A 13,888-nucleotide genomic window follows, 5' to 3' on the forward strand; every position below is an offset into this window, starting at 1 on the left:
ACTCCACACATTCCAAAATTAATAGTATGTCTTCAGCACAGGCCCTGCCTCAGAGAAAACTGCTCCCATCCCGCAACCAACTGTTACTAAACAGCTTCTGCTCTTCCTTTCAAACCAACAACAATAGAAGGTGTTTAGGGCTTAGCATTGGGGCCTGCAGGGTTCATATCATTACTTGGCCATGAGTTATTTAACTTCTCTAAGTCTCAGTTTCCTCATCTGTAAAAAGAAAGAATAATACATATGTTATAAGGTGATTATGAGGATTAAATGAGATAAAACATGAAAACTCTCAACACAATGTCTAACACACAACAAGCATGCAATCAGTTTACTATTATTAGTAGTCACAGTTCACAATATTAAATGGGATTAGACACCTGAGGCTTCCATCTGATTTAATAAATCAAGAGGTCTAATCTATGAAAATCAGCAGAATTCCTGTGTCACTTGCCATCACAAAACTTCATTAATTACAATAACTTCTAGGTGATTTATATATACACTAGAGGCCTGGTGCATGAAATTCATGCACAGGTGCGGTCCCTACACCTGGCCGGGGATCGAAGTGCGAGCATCTGGCGTGGAAGGGCAGGTCCCAGCTGACCTCTGGGCTCTGGCAGCACCTGGGCCCCCGGGCCTCTGTGTACCCCTCTCCACCTGAGTCACCAGGACCCGACCCAGCTCCCTCAGTGCCTGAGAGCCAGGCGATGGCCCCGCCCCCTGCCACCACTGCTGGTCACTGTCTGCGGGGCAGTCGGTGGGGTGCTCATGCCTGCCTTGACCTGGTGCCACCTGCTCACCTGCTCCACCATCCCACTGCAGTCCCGCTCTCGTAAGGGCCCATCGGGTCCGGGAGCGCCTCCACTGCTGCCCACTGCCAGTGCCGTGTGGCCAATGCTCACCATGTTCTGCACCGCCCCCTGGTGGTCAGCGCACATCATAGTGAGCAGTCAAACTCCCAGTCAGTGGACAATTTGCATATTAGGCTTTTATTATATAGGATTCTCCAGAACACATGGATTGATGGATGAAGTGAAGGTCTTAAAGTCTTTAAAATTCTCATGCTGCAATGACTTGAAGAAGTCGTATTTTGGGAACTGCACCTCTGTGCCTTCTGTGATGATTGTCTTTAAGAAGCTGGAGTTGGGTCTCTGGCTTCTCCTCTTCCTACACTGTCCAGCCTCACAGGTAAATTATGAGGGCGCTCTCCATGTTTTCTTTGCTGGCAATTGCATGGTTTTCTGGCTGGGAGGGAGGCATAGCCGTTCCCTAAAGTCAATAATGACTTGCAAAGATATATTTACTTTGGCTTCAGTTCTAGCAGAATTCTGTAACCTTGGGCTAACATGGACAGTTCTCAAATATATTTTTTCTGAAGGGCAAAGTCAAGAGGTTCCCCACCCCCTATTTTCTCCTTAGGAAGAGAGACAGGGAACCATCAGAAACAGAACAAAGCTTCTGCTTCTCAGTTTCTGAGAAGTTAAACCTGAAGGACTTTGCACAGTGAGATTGTTGGTTCATCCAGTCCAGTGTTTCCTTCATCTGAGGCCTCTGCCATAAGAGGAACTCTGACTGCGCTCTGCTTGGGCAGCGATTTAGAGTTCTGCCATTCTTTCCTTATTTTTTTTTTTTGAGGAAAGATATCTCAATCATTTTTATTTTGATTTTTTAATGTTTTTATTGGTTTGAGAGAGAGATATCAATTGGTTGCCTCCCACGTACACCCCAATCAGGGATCAATTTGAAATCTGGGTTTGTGCCCTAACCAGGAATCGAACTGGTGACCTTTTGGTGTACTGGATGATGCTCATCCAACTGAGTCATACTGACTAGGGCAGTGGTCGGCAAACTGCGGCTCGTAAAACCGTGGCTCGCAAGCCACATGCGGCTCTTTGGCTTGCGAATATACCGACTTCTGCACATGGGCCATGAAGTTTCAATCGTACTGTACATGCGCACCCACACATGGTATTTTGTGGAAGAGCCACACTCAAGGGGCCAAAGAGCCGCATGTGGCTCGCAAGCCGCAGTTTGCCGAACACAGGGCTAGGGCAGTTCTGTCACTCTTGATGTTGAACCATTTCCTTTTTCCTTCAGTCCTAACTCTCCATGGATAATGCATTTAACAAACATATTGCCAACTATGTAAACTAGAACTGAAAGTTCTCATCTTTATCCCCATAACATTCTGAAATCTAAAGCATAAACACTTGTAATCATAACTAAAACTTCTATAAAGATAACTTAATATTATGCAACATTTTAAACACTCATTTACTCCTAACAGCTCCATGAGGTCAGTGCTTTAATATTACCCTTTTAAAGGTAAGGAAATCAAGGCACAGAGAAATCAAGATCATGAGGCTCATATGTGGGTGAGCAGAGAAGTGAGTGCTAGCGTTTCAGTTCCAGAATCCAGACTCCTAGCCAGTGTGTTAGGCAGCCTCTAAGCTGACCCCCTATGGTCCCTGCCTTCTGGTGCTCATGGCCTCCTGCAGGAGCTGAAACTGTTGACTTGCTTCTAACAACTCGAATACAGCAGGAGTGATGGGATAGTACTTCTGAGGTTAGGTTATAAAAAGACTGCAGGGTCCATTTTGGAAACTCCCTCTTGCTGTCTCCTGGATGACTCACCTGGGGGTAGCTGGTGGCCATGGTGTGAAGCAGCCCGGAGCAGATGCCCACCCAGCTGATCTTGCACATTTCTAAGGTCTGCCAACAACCGCAGAGTGAGCCTGGAAGCAGAGTCCTCAGCCCCAATCTGGCCTTGAGATGACTGCAGCCCCAGGAGAGACCTGGGGCCACAGGAACCCAGCTCAGTACGTCCTGACTCCTGGCCCACAGAAACCACAAGTTAATGTTTTTCCTTTTAAGCCACTAAGTTTTCGGATATTTTCTTATAAAGCAACAATACAACCACTAAACTATACCGCTAGGTTTCTGTTTATTTGTTATAAAGTATGCATTCTATTACATTGAAAAGTTGCATTTCTTAAGAAGGCCTATAGTTTGTGAGGGTACTTTGCTGTTCGTGGTACGTGTGCTGATTGCTTACTTCAAGCAAGTTCTTTATGTTCAAGCAGAATTATTTCTGTAACAATTTCCTGATGGTTAATTTTTTTAAACTTATCAAAGACTTTCTGAAATTCTAAATCTCTTTACTGCTTCTGTTATCTGTTTCCTCTCCAAAAGAAATCCATGTGTCATGCATACCTTATGGAATTATGTGGACAACTTTTGTTTAATGGGGAGCAATCATGCCCTATAGCATAGGCTCCCACCTATACCCCAGCATGGACAGTATGGAAGTATTAGCTATAATTACCCTTTCCTACCTTCCCTCATTGGTCCTTTCACTATCTTTATTTCACTCTCTTTTTACTTTAACCTCTTCTTTATCTGTGTGTGAGTGTGTAAGTGCATGAGTACTTCTGTGTGTGTCATGTATAGGAAATCCTTTTGTAGTCTTCTCATCTGGCACAAATGAACATGTTCTGACCATGATTATTTTTTCCCCTAGATTTCTATAAAAATATAAAATTCTTTTCATCTTGGTTCAATCATTTTTTTCAAATACTTATCAGTTTAGCTTAGAAATACTGAACTGCTAGCATATGATCTTGTCCATCTAATTTGTACATTTTATGAATAAATTTGAGCATAAGAACCTCTTTAACATCTTCTTCAATAAAAATAGAGGTCAAGGGTGTATTTATTCTGAGTCATCACCCTTTCTTCCTCAAGTCTTTGCCCCATAATCATGAGAGGACCCATAGAATCCCCCTTTAAGGATTTGCCAGCACAATTTTGGACGTTTAGAAAGGTCTCCCCACCATGCATAACACTTAGTACTGTGTGGATTTGCCAACTGACATTTGTGTACAGGAGCATGGCATTTACCTGGTGAGTTAACACCAGGCCATCAGCCCAACATCAACATCTTAATTATTTGTGGCAAGTATATTTTGTAGAGGAATTATATGTTACGGTTGTATTTATCTCTAAGTGCCCAGGGCTACTTAATCTTTGCTGTTATTGCCCTCTTGTTACTTCTTCTCAGAGTCCTTTGACTTGCATCATTTTTTAGTTTGCCAACTAGTCTGAAGATTTTTCATTATTTGAAAATACTTTTTCCCCTCTTATTTTATACTAGAGGCCCAATGCACGAAATTGGTGCAAGGGGCTCGGCCCCCTGCCACGGCGGTGGTGGCAACTGCCTCAGCCCCCACCCACCACTGCCACCTTTGCCTGGGCCCCTGCCCGCCTCTGCTGCCTTTGCCTCAGCCCCGACCCGCCTCTGCCGCCTCTGCCTCGGCCCCTGCCACTGTGGCTTCATCCAGAAGGTCGTCCAGAAGGACATCCAGTCTAATTAGCATATTACACTTTTATTATTATAGATGAATGCAAAGTAGTGTGTGTGTGTGTGTGTGTGTGTGTGTGTGTGTGTGTGTGTGTGTTAAACATGCCACATTTGGGCAACCACATCAGGGTGTGTGGTTTTTTTTACATTCTTACTGATTAGCCTCACCACTGCCCTTAAGTGACTTTAGATTCAAAGGCTATCTGACTTATAGAGACACACTGATGGGTACACCATTTCACCAGAGGTAACCAAGGTACCAAGGTGAATGCTGGGCAAACAACTATTGACTCTAGTTCTCCTGCCAGAATTTCAAACACCGTGAGACAGCATTGGAAGACATCCAATGCGAGTTTATAGCTTGGAGCACTGAGCACTAGGGTTGTTTTGCAGGATTCATATGGCACACGAGGGTTGATAAGGGCAAGAGTTTTGAAAATAAGGCAAACAGTTTCAGAAAAACAACCCTTGGTGTTTTGTAGGTGAGCAGTCAGGTAGAAGGGGCAGCCTGAAACAGGGCTAGCCTCTAAAGTGCATTTGTCCTCAGACCTGACTGCAGGGTCTTAGGAAGACATCCTCACCCTCTATCACCACCTGCCACTTGAAATCCTCTAATACAGGATGACGTCTGTTTATTCTGCACTTAGAGCTTACATTTTGAATACCCACCCCACCCCCCAAAAAGGTATCATGTTATTTAGATCTGCCCTTCGGTATGTGAGGTATTGGAATTAGATCTTCCCAGGATTTCAAGTTGTTGAACTTGAATCTGAACTCCTTGTGGGCAGGGACTGGGTCTCTCGTTTATATAAATCACCATGTACCATGGCTAGTGCAGCCTGAGCACTCAGCAGCCCTTAACTCCTTTGTGAATGAAAGATGGACACTGTGCCCTAGCCTGTTTCACTCAGTGGATATTGTTGGCCTGTGGACTGAAGGGTTGCAGGTTAGATTCCAATCAAGGGCACATACCTTGGTTGCAGGCTCAATCCTGGCCATGGTCGGGGTGCGTGCAGGATGTGTACAGAAGGCAACCATTCAATGTGTCTCTCTTGCATTGATGTTTCTCTCTGTATGTCTCTCCCCCTCCCTTCCACTCTCTAAAAATCAATGGAAAAATATCCTCCTCTGGTAAGGATTAAAAAAAGAAAAAGAAAGAAAGATGGACCCTGTGAGATGAGGAAGGGGCCACCAAAAATAAGCCTCACTTCATGATTGTGCCTTGCCTTGCTCTGGAGTGTCAGACTAAAATGATGTTGGGTTAGTCCTGCCGTTCAGTGGGGGTCGTACTGGATGCATGAATGCTTTAGGATCTGGGGAGTTCCAGCATTTACCTGTTAGGTTCTAAGGGACCCACTACTCCATGTAAATACAGAGTACCAAAGGAGGCTGAGATTTGCTCTGTGGTCTCTATAGTCCTGCACTTACCTGCTTACTCAGTGGAAAACAGGAGTGGGGTAGATATGTATAAATATTTATGCTATCTTATTCTTGGATTAGAGTGAACAAATGAGTAAGTTGACCACAAAGCAACAAGGGTCAGGATTAGACCAAACCAAGTTGTTGCTTATGTTCTCAGAGGAGAGCTGAGCACTGAGTGGGAGAAAGGGCTCTTAGCCTCTCCTTCCTAGTTCTGAGCAGACACCAGCCATTTCTGGAATGTGCCCCTGAGGGCCTCACTCCTACCTCCACACAAACAATTGACCAAAGAATGCCGGAGATGGATTTTGGTAAATGCACTTGTCCTTACGTTGTTGCATTTCAGTGTTTGGGGTGACTCTCATGGACTGGCTACCAGTTTGACTTTGATTTTTATTACAATGGAGCTGGAGTACAACATGGAGGAGGAGGCTGAGAACTGGGAAGCAAACCTTAGATAATCCACTTGTGAAGTTGCTCCACAGTTTTGGAGAGCGAGCTATGTAGTGGACTATTGGGGGTGAGTTAGCACATGGAACCTGCTAGGATGTAAAAAAAATCTTTATAAAAGTAAATGTCAAGGACAATCAGAAAAGAAATAGAGAAGGAAAGAATCATTTAAGAAGTGAGGCAATTTCAATATTAGAAAAAGGCTGGGGTATGCTAACATTTCAGTGACAACATAATGCAGATTTATGTCTCATTGATGCAACATCCAGTGCGAGTCAGAAGGCCCTTCTGCTTGTCTCCAATATATGATCTGAGGTAATCATGGCAAGGGAAAAGAGAATTGGCTGATCTTTTTTTTTTTTAAATATATTTTATTGATTTTTTACAGAGAGGAAAGGAGAGAGATAGAGAGTTAGAAACATCGATGAGAGAGAAACATCGATCAGCTGCCTCCTGCACATCTCCCACTGGGGATGTGCCCGCAACCCAGGTACATGCCCTTGACCGGAATCGAACCTGGGACCTTCCAGTCCGCAGGCCGACACTCTATCCACTGAGCCAAACCGGTTTCGGCAGAATTGGCCGATCTTGAAGGAGGTTTTTAAAGGCAAGCTGGAGCCTCGCCGGTGTGGCTAGGCTGACTGAGCATCATCCCCGGCACCAGGAGGTCACCAGTTTGATTGCCAGTTAGGGCACATGACCAGGTTGCAGGCTCAATCACTGGTAGGGGGTGTGCGAGAGGCAGTCCATCGATGTTTCTATCTCTCTCTCCCTCTCCCCTTCTCTCTCTGAAACCAATAAAAACATATTAAAATAACTAAATAAAGGCCCACTGGGAGTGGCTTCTAGCACTTGTGACCTCATCCTGTTAGCCAGAACCCAGTCGTTTGGCAGCAACCTAACTGCACAATAAGCCAGGACCGTAGTTTTCCCAGGTTTCTAGAAAGAGAATGTAGAGATGGAATTCATTGAACCCACAGCATTGTCTCTACAACAATCCACTCTCTAATCGCCTCACAATGATTCCTTTCTACTCAATGACAGAACACACCCCTTTCCAAGGGACACCCCCTAGGGGCCATGAGTCCCATATCCTGCAGAAAGTATGGGGGCTCCCTGGTATAGACTCTATCAAGTCAGAGGTACCTGCTCTTGATCTGGAGATATAGGAACACACTCAGCTGATGAACCAGGGTGGAGTAGGGGTAGGATAAGGCAAGAAAATACTCCGTTTAGAACACGATAGCCTGGGAGACACACAGTGATCACTGCCCTGCCGCCATTCTGAAATTCCCTGTGAGACACAGGGAAGACCTTCTGTAGGTTGGGGAAGCTCTTTGACTGGTCCTGGGTCACACTGTCTGGGAGGGAATCCCTTGACCATTGCTCTCTGCTTACCATGTCTGAAATGGGCACTAGGAAGTATGCCCTCACTGGGGGCTGCACAGCCATCTCAGCCAGCTTCCTGTTTAATGCTTGTGAAAAAATAGGATAAAAGTGCGCTTCACGGAGCCTGTGTGTGATGGCATTGGGATTTAGGGCCCTCAGCCCTAGAAAAAGTAAAATTCATGGCAATGAAAATTGAGCCTCTTCAGTCACCCCCCACTAACACACACACAGAAGGCCAAGTTCCATACCCCACTCCACCGTCTACCCCATGCAAAAGCTCCCAGTTCTCTTCTTCCCAACCATCGCTCTGTGCACTCTGCCCTGTTTGCTTGGCTCATTGGCAGGACTGCAGCCTCCTTAACGTTCTTCTTGTTTCCTTTCACTTGTATAGACCAAATTGTGCCCCACCCCAACTCCTGTGTTGAAACCCTAACCCCAGCACCTCAGAATGTGGTTAGATTTGAGATAAGGACTTTAGAGAGGTAATTAAGCTTAAATGAAGTCATATGGTTGGGCCATGATCCTATTTGACTGATTCATTATAAGAAGAGGGAGAGACATCAGGGACATACATGCGCAGAGGAGGACCATGTGAGGATTCATTGTGAAGATGGCTATCAGCAAGCTGAGGGAGGGCTGAGGAGACACCAGGCCTGCCCACACCTTGATCTTGGACAGTAAATTTCTATGGTTGAAGTCACCCAGTCTGTGGTATTTAGCCCTAAAAAACTAATACTTGGATCTGTCCCATTTTCTCAAGTTCTTCTCTACATGCCATTAGCCTTCTCCCTGGCAGCATCTCACCTTTAGTGAGTGACACAGCTGTGAGAAAAGTAAATAAAATGAATAAGCTTTAAGGTACAATTAGAAATAACCTTCTGCTGCTTGTTTTTCTCAGCTGCAAAATAAGTAAGTAAGTAATTATTCATAACTTGGAGACTCTAGGATTCTAAGCCATCTCCTTTGAAAGTACCTAGATAACCCCAGAATCTTTATGTTCCATCTTCCATCTCTTTTGAGACATCTGTTTTCAAGGTGAATTATTTCTTAGTTGATTTAAAATATTCATATTCCACCATGTGATCTTATAGATTAAATTAGCTTTTGTTTGTTCCTCTGGACATTTAAATCCCACTTATAAAATGTAGTTTCTTAAGTGAAATATGTTCTGAGTTCTAAATATTTTATTCACAAGAGAATCTTTGGAACATCTATATGTATAATAGCCTAATATGCTAAGTGTCTGACCATTCCGTCGACGGTTCTACCAGTCACTATGATGCACACTGACCACCAGGAGGCAGACGCTCCAACTGGTATGTTAGCTTGCTGCTGAGGTCTGACAAATCGGGACTGGGCGAGACAATCTGGACTGGGCAAGATGGGCTGGACACGCCCTGGAGCCATTCTCCTGTGGTCCCTCCCTGGCCTCTAAAATATTTCTTCTAATTAATTTCTTTTTAATGTGCAGGAATTCGTGCACCGGGCCTCTAGTATTACTTATAAATTGGGACTTTCTAAACATGGTATAATTGAAAGAAATCATAAATCTTGATGCTATTTGGCAATCAGCTTTAGTTATTATGAGACAAGTAGCTTGACCTAATTATAATAGGAGCAGAAATCTAAGAGGTGGCTGACATCACAGCTCCATCCTCTAGCCCTAGAAAACTGTACTATGAATCAGTGACTTCATCATGCCACAAGCCAAGGCTTGATTATAACCAAAAATAGGCCTAGACCCTCAGCAGGCTGAACATTTCTGAAATTTACTTCATAACCAAATAGAGTGTAAATATAGGGTATTCAGTAAATTAACGACTGAACAGAAGGACAGAGAGTTCTGTCTGAAGCTTGCTTAGCCTCAGCTCCACTTCCTGTGTCTGACACTGCCCACCTCTCTGGTCTCTCTGAGATCTGTCAGCAGTTTGCTCAGCTGTGCTCCGAGCTGAGACCCTCTGCACCTCCACTTTATTTTAGCAAATAGTAAACTGCCCTATCACGCAGTGTGGGCCTGGGCTCCGGCTAGCTGTGTTCTCAATTCTGAGTGTAACTCTTTCTCAATATTTTAATAGCATGGGAGATCAATAGAGAGAAGCAAAAAAGGTTTGCTAGCAAAGCAGCCAAATAAAACATGGACAACGTGTTGGAGCTTGGACTAAGAAAAACAGAGACCCCAGAATGCAAAACGCCTCCACACAGATCATTGATTTACTTCATTGCTGTCTTCAGGCGTCTGAGCTCCTACTATGTGTAAGACACCGATTAGGAGCTTTGGTGGGCCATAGCATTGACTAAACCACTAACAATCTGCTTTTGGAGCTGCCATTCCCTGGAATCGCTCCAGGAAAGTGATGAAGTAAAAGCACTTCCAGCCAAATTTCTGAGAAACTGACTGCTGACTCTGCTTGATTGTCATGTTTTCGTGGCCAAAGCACACCCAGGGACACCTGCCCTCACGCCTCAAATTACTCAGGTATCTCCAGGACAGCCAGCCCTTGGCAGACACACTGTGTTACTTGGAGTGCTGAGTGCCTCGGTGCGCGTTTTCACCAGGTTCCCTGGAACTTCTCTGTAACCACACTCTCACCAACACACTCTCTCTCACATGCACCAGGCCCTCTTGGGACTCCTGTTGCAGGGGATGCGCTCTCCAGTGCCCACATGGCTCACGGTCCTGTGGAGCTCCACATATGAACTAATGGACTTGCATTAGCTTGGATGTTGAACTACACCTGGCTGCAACATGGGACAGACACTCTGGACACTGACCTTGCTTTTGACTTTGCTAAACTCCCAGCTGCCCCTCTTTCAGGATTGGCTTGGGGTAAAGGGGACTTGGGAACACAAAAAATGTAACTTCATGCAAAGCAAGCCTTTTTCTACATCCCACCCTCCCGTGGGGGCTTCTAAAAATGTCTATTTCAGTGGTAATGCAAGAACCACATTCCTACTTCTGTCTGGGAAATCTGGCCCATTAATTCCTCCTGCAACATAACCTTATAGATAAAGATATGGACTTCCTGGAATCTGTGAAACCTAATGCCCCTGGCTTGGAAGATGAAGTTCTTAATGTTAAATGTACCCCAGTTAATTCAGTGGTTATAGTATTTGCCATGCAAGTAGGAAGTTTCTAGAGCCAGGCCTGTCCTGGAACTTGCTGTGCAACCTTTCTAACACAATCATTTCTCTTTCACCAAATGTCAGATTCTAATTCAAATGACGGCTTAGACTAGATGACTTTGAGTGACCTATGATCCTCTATGAAGCCTCAGTGCTGTGGGGTAACTTGATGTCACTCTCTACATCCAAGTGTCTGAATTGGTATCAGCCAAGGTGGTGTGGGGAAGGGGCTGGTGAGGATGGTATTGGTGGTGTTATCTGTTAATGAGACCAATCCCAATGAGCCATAATCCCAGCTATCTCAAACACATCCAACACTGCCCTAACTGGTTTGGCTCAGTGGATAGAGCATTCGACTGCGGACTGAAGGGTCCCAGGTTCAATTCCAGTCAAGGGCACATGCCCAGGTTGTAGACTAGATCCCCAGTTGGAGGCATGCAGGAGACAGCTGATCAATGATTCTCTCTCATCATTCATGTTTCTATCTCTCTCTCCCTCTCCCTTCCTCTCTGAAATAAATAAAAATATATTTAAAAACAAAACATCAAACACTGATCCTAGAAGAACAAGACTTATCAATTCCACAGTTACAAGTCCACATTATTGGTGAGTTAGAGGAGTATCTTCCTGTGTGTGTGTGCAGGGGTGGATTATAGTTTAACATTGCAATATTGTATTTGATTATGCATTCGCTCCTCACCGGCTCACAGTCATTGCAAGGCGGGAGTCCTCAGCTTCTTGGCAGCTGGGAGCAGTTGAGCGTGGCAGCTACAGTGTCCTCGCCCTCTGGCCAGATGACGCTCCCAAGCAGTGGACACTATAGGACAGAAATGACATCATGGATTTTTATCTCATTGACGGGAGGCAAGATAGTGTGTCACTTGGACTTTCTACAGAGTGAAGAATGCTGGCTCTGGAATCAGAACAGCCTGGATCCCAATACTCCCAGCTCTGCCACTTGCCAACACTGTAACCTTAGGTCAGTGACTGACTTAACCTTTCTGGCGTTCCCTCTCTCCCCTCAGTGATACGGGATAATAGTGACAGGCGCCGCCAAGGACTCACGAGAAGCAAATGAGATGACACATGCGAAACGTTTACTAGTAAGCCTGGGCCTGGATCACAGTAACCCTGAGTAAATTTATATATATAAAATCTTTTGAGGCCTAGTTGATCCTACAACAGGTTATTATCATTTTTTCTTAATTTTAGGGCCTGGTTTCAAATGGAGATCTCTTGCCTAAATAAAATGGTTCAGCCTTCAGTAAAGTTCTAAGTGAAGGTTGTTTACAAGAAAATCATGTGTTGTACTTTTTAAATGTCATCTTCTCACATGTGTTTTTAAAAGGTGGAAAGGAGATCTCACGCACTAGTGCATTTTTTTAAGTTGATAAAATTATAGCATCAAATAGGCTTTGAAATTGCTATACCACGGGGGTTGGCAAACATTTCCTGTAAAGGACCAGATAGTAAATATTTTAAAAGGCTTTGCACCTCATGGTCTCCACTGCGATTGCATTGCAAGAACAGCCCTAGACAAGAGCACAAACAAATGGGTGAGCTTGTGTCCCCACAAAACTTTACTTCTGGACGTGGACATCTGAATTTCATAGAATTTTCATACGTCAAGACATATTCTTCTTTTGATTCCCCCCCCCCCATAATTTAAAAATGTGAAGACTATATTTGGCTTTCCATCTACACAAAAACAGGTGGGAGGGGCACCTTTGGCCCATAGTTCTATCACTGGCCAACCCCTAGTCCACAAGAATTAATATATGCAAAGATGGCCCTGGCCAGTGTGGTTCAGTTGGTTGGGAGTTGTCCTGTGCACTGAAAGGTTGCCTGTTTTATTCCCAATTGGGGCACATGCCTGGGTTTCAGACTCAATCCCCGGTAGGGCGTTTAGGGGAGGCAGCTGATCCATGCTTTGCTCTCACGGTGATCTCTCTCTCTCTCTCTCTCTCTTCCTCTCTCTCTAAAAATCAAAAAATCTTTTTTAAAAAAGATATGTATGGGTGCCTCCAGCAAGTTATGAAATAGACTAGAAAACCACATCAGAAATTTAGTTCTAAACCAGTGATTCCCAAAGTGGGCGCTACCGCCCCCCAATGGGCGCTGCAGCGATCCAGGGGGGCGGTGATGGCCACAGGTGCATTTGGGGGCGATGAGTAACTGCTATTAAAGTTTTAAAAAAAGTAATTTCCAGGGGCTGAGTAATATTTTTTCTGGAAAGGGGGCGGTAGGCCAAATAAGTTTGGGAACCACTGTTCTAAACCACCCTATATAATAAAAGCATAATATGCAAATCGACCGAACTGCAGAATGACCAGTAGGCAGGGGGCAGGACTAGCAAGCAGGCAGGGCCAGGCCAGCCAAGGCACATGCCAGTGGGCAAAGGGAGGGAATGGTGATGGGTGGGTGTGGGGGGGCAATGACCAACAGCAGTGGAGGGGCGGTTGGGTGGGCTGACACCGTCCCCTGATTGGTCCATCTGGTCACCTCCCAGCGGAAGCGGGCCTAAGCCATCAGTAGGACATCCCCTGAGGACTTTCAGACTGTGAGAGGGTGCAGGCTGGGCTGAGGGACCCCCCTCAGTGCACGAATTTTTGTGCACCAGGCCTCTATTTTACTATAAAACAGAATTCTGTTACTCTTAAACCACATCTAAATGAGTTTAATTTTCTTGATGTAAAAACCTATGTAAGCGATAATTCCATGGTAATATGAAATAGCAAGGTTACAAACCTTTAATGAATTTTATGAGGTACGATGGGGATTTTTGAGTGAGTGAGTATTTTGCTTTTTCTAAGAGATGAATAATGAACCAAACTGTTGCAGTTTATTGGAGGTGAATGTTTTAAACATTCTGAATATTTAACCACTTAAGAGCAAGGCCAGTCCTTTCCTCAGTGGCAATCAGCTATTGCAGGCCTTTCACGCCTGCAGCTCCTCCTCTACCAGAGCCTGTAGTGCCCCAATCCTCCTGTGCTGCAGTGAGGGGGTAGTGGGGGTGGGGAAGGCTGCTCAAGCCCAGACAGAGCTTTGGGTACTGGACCGAGTGACCAGGACCCACCCAGCTCCACCCACCATCACATGACTTCACCCAACGGTCCTCCATCCCAAGGCACAGTGACTACCTTC

Source organism: Myotis lucifugus, unplaced genomic scaffold (assembly GCF_000147115.1).
Source record: "Myotis lucifugus unplaced genomic scaffold, Myoluc2.0 scaffold_17, whole genome shotgun sequence".
Taxonomy (NCBI): Eukaryota; Metazoa; Chordata; class Mammalia; order Chiroptera; family Vespertilionidae; genus Myotis; species Myotis lucifugus.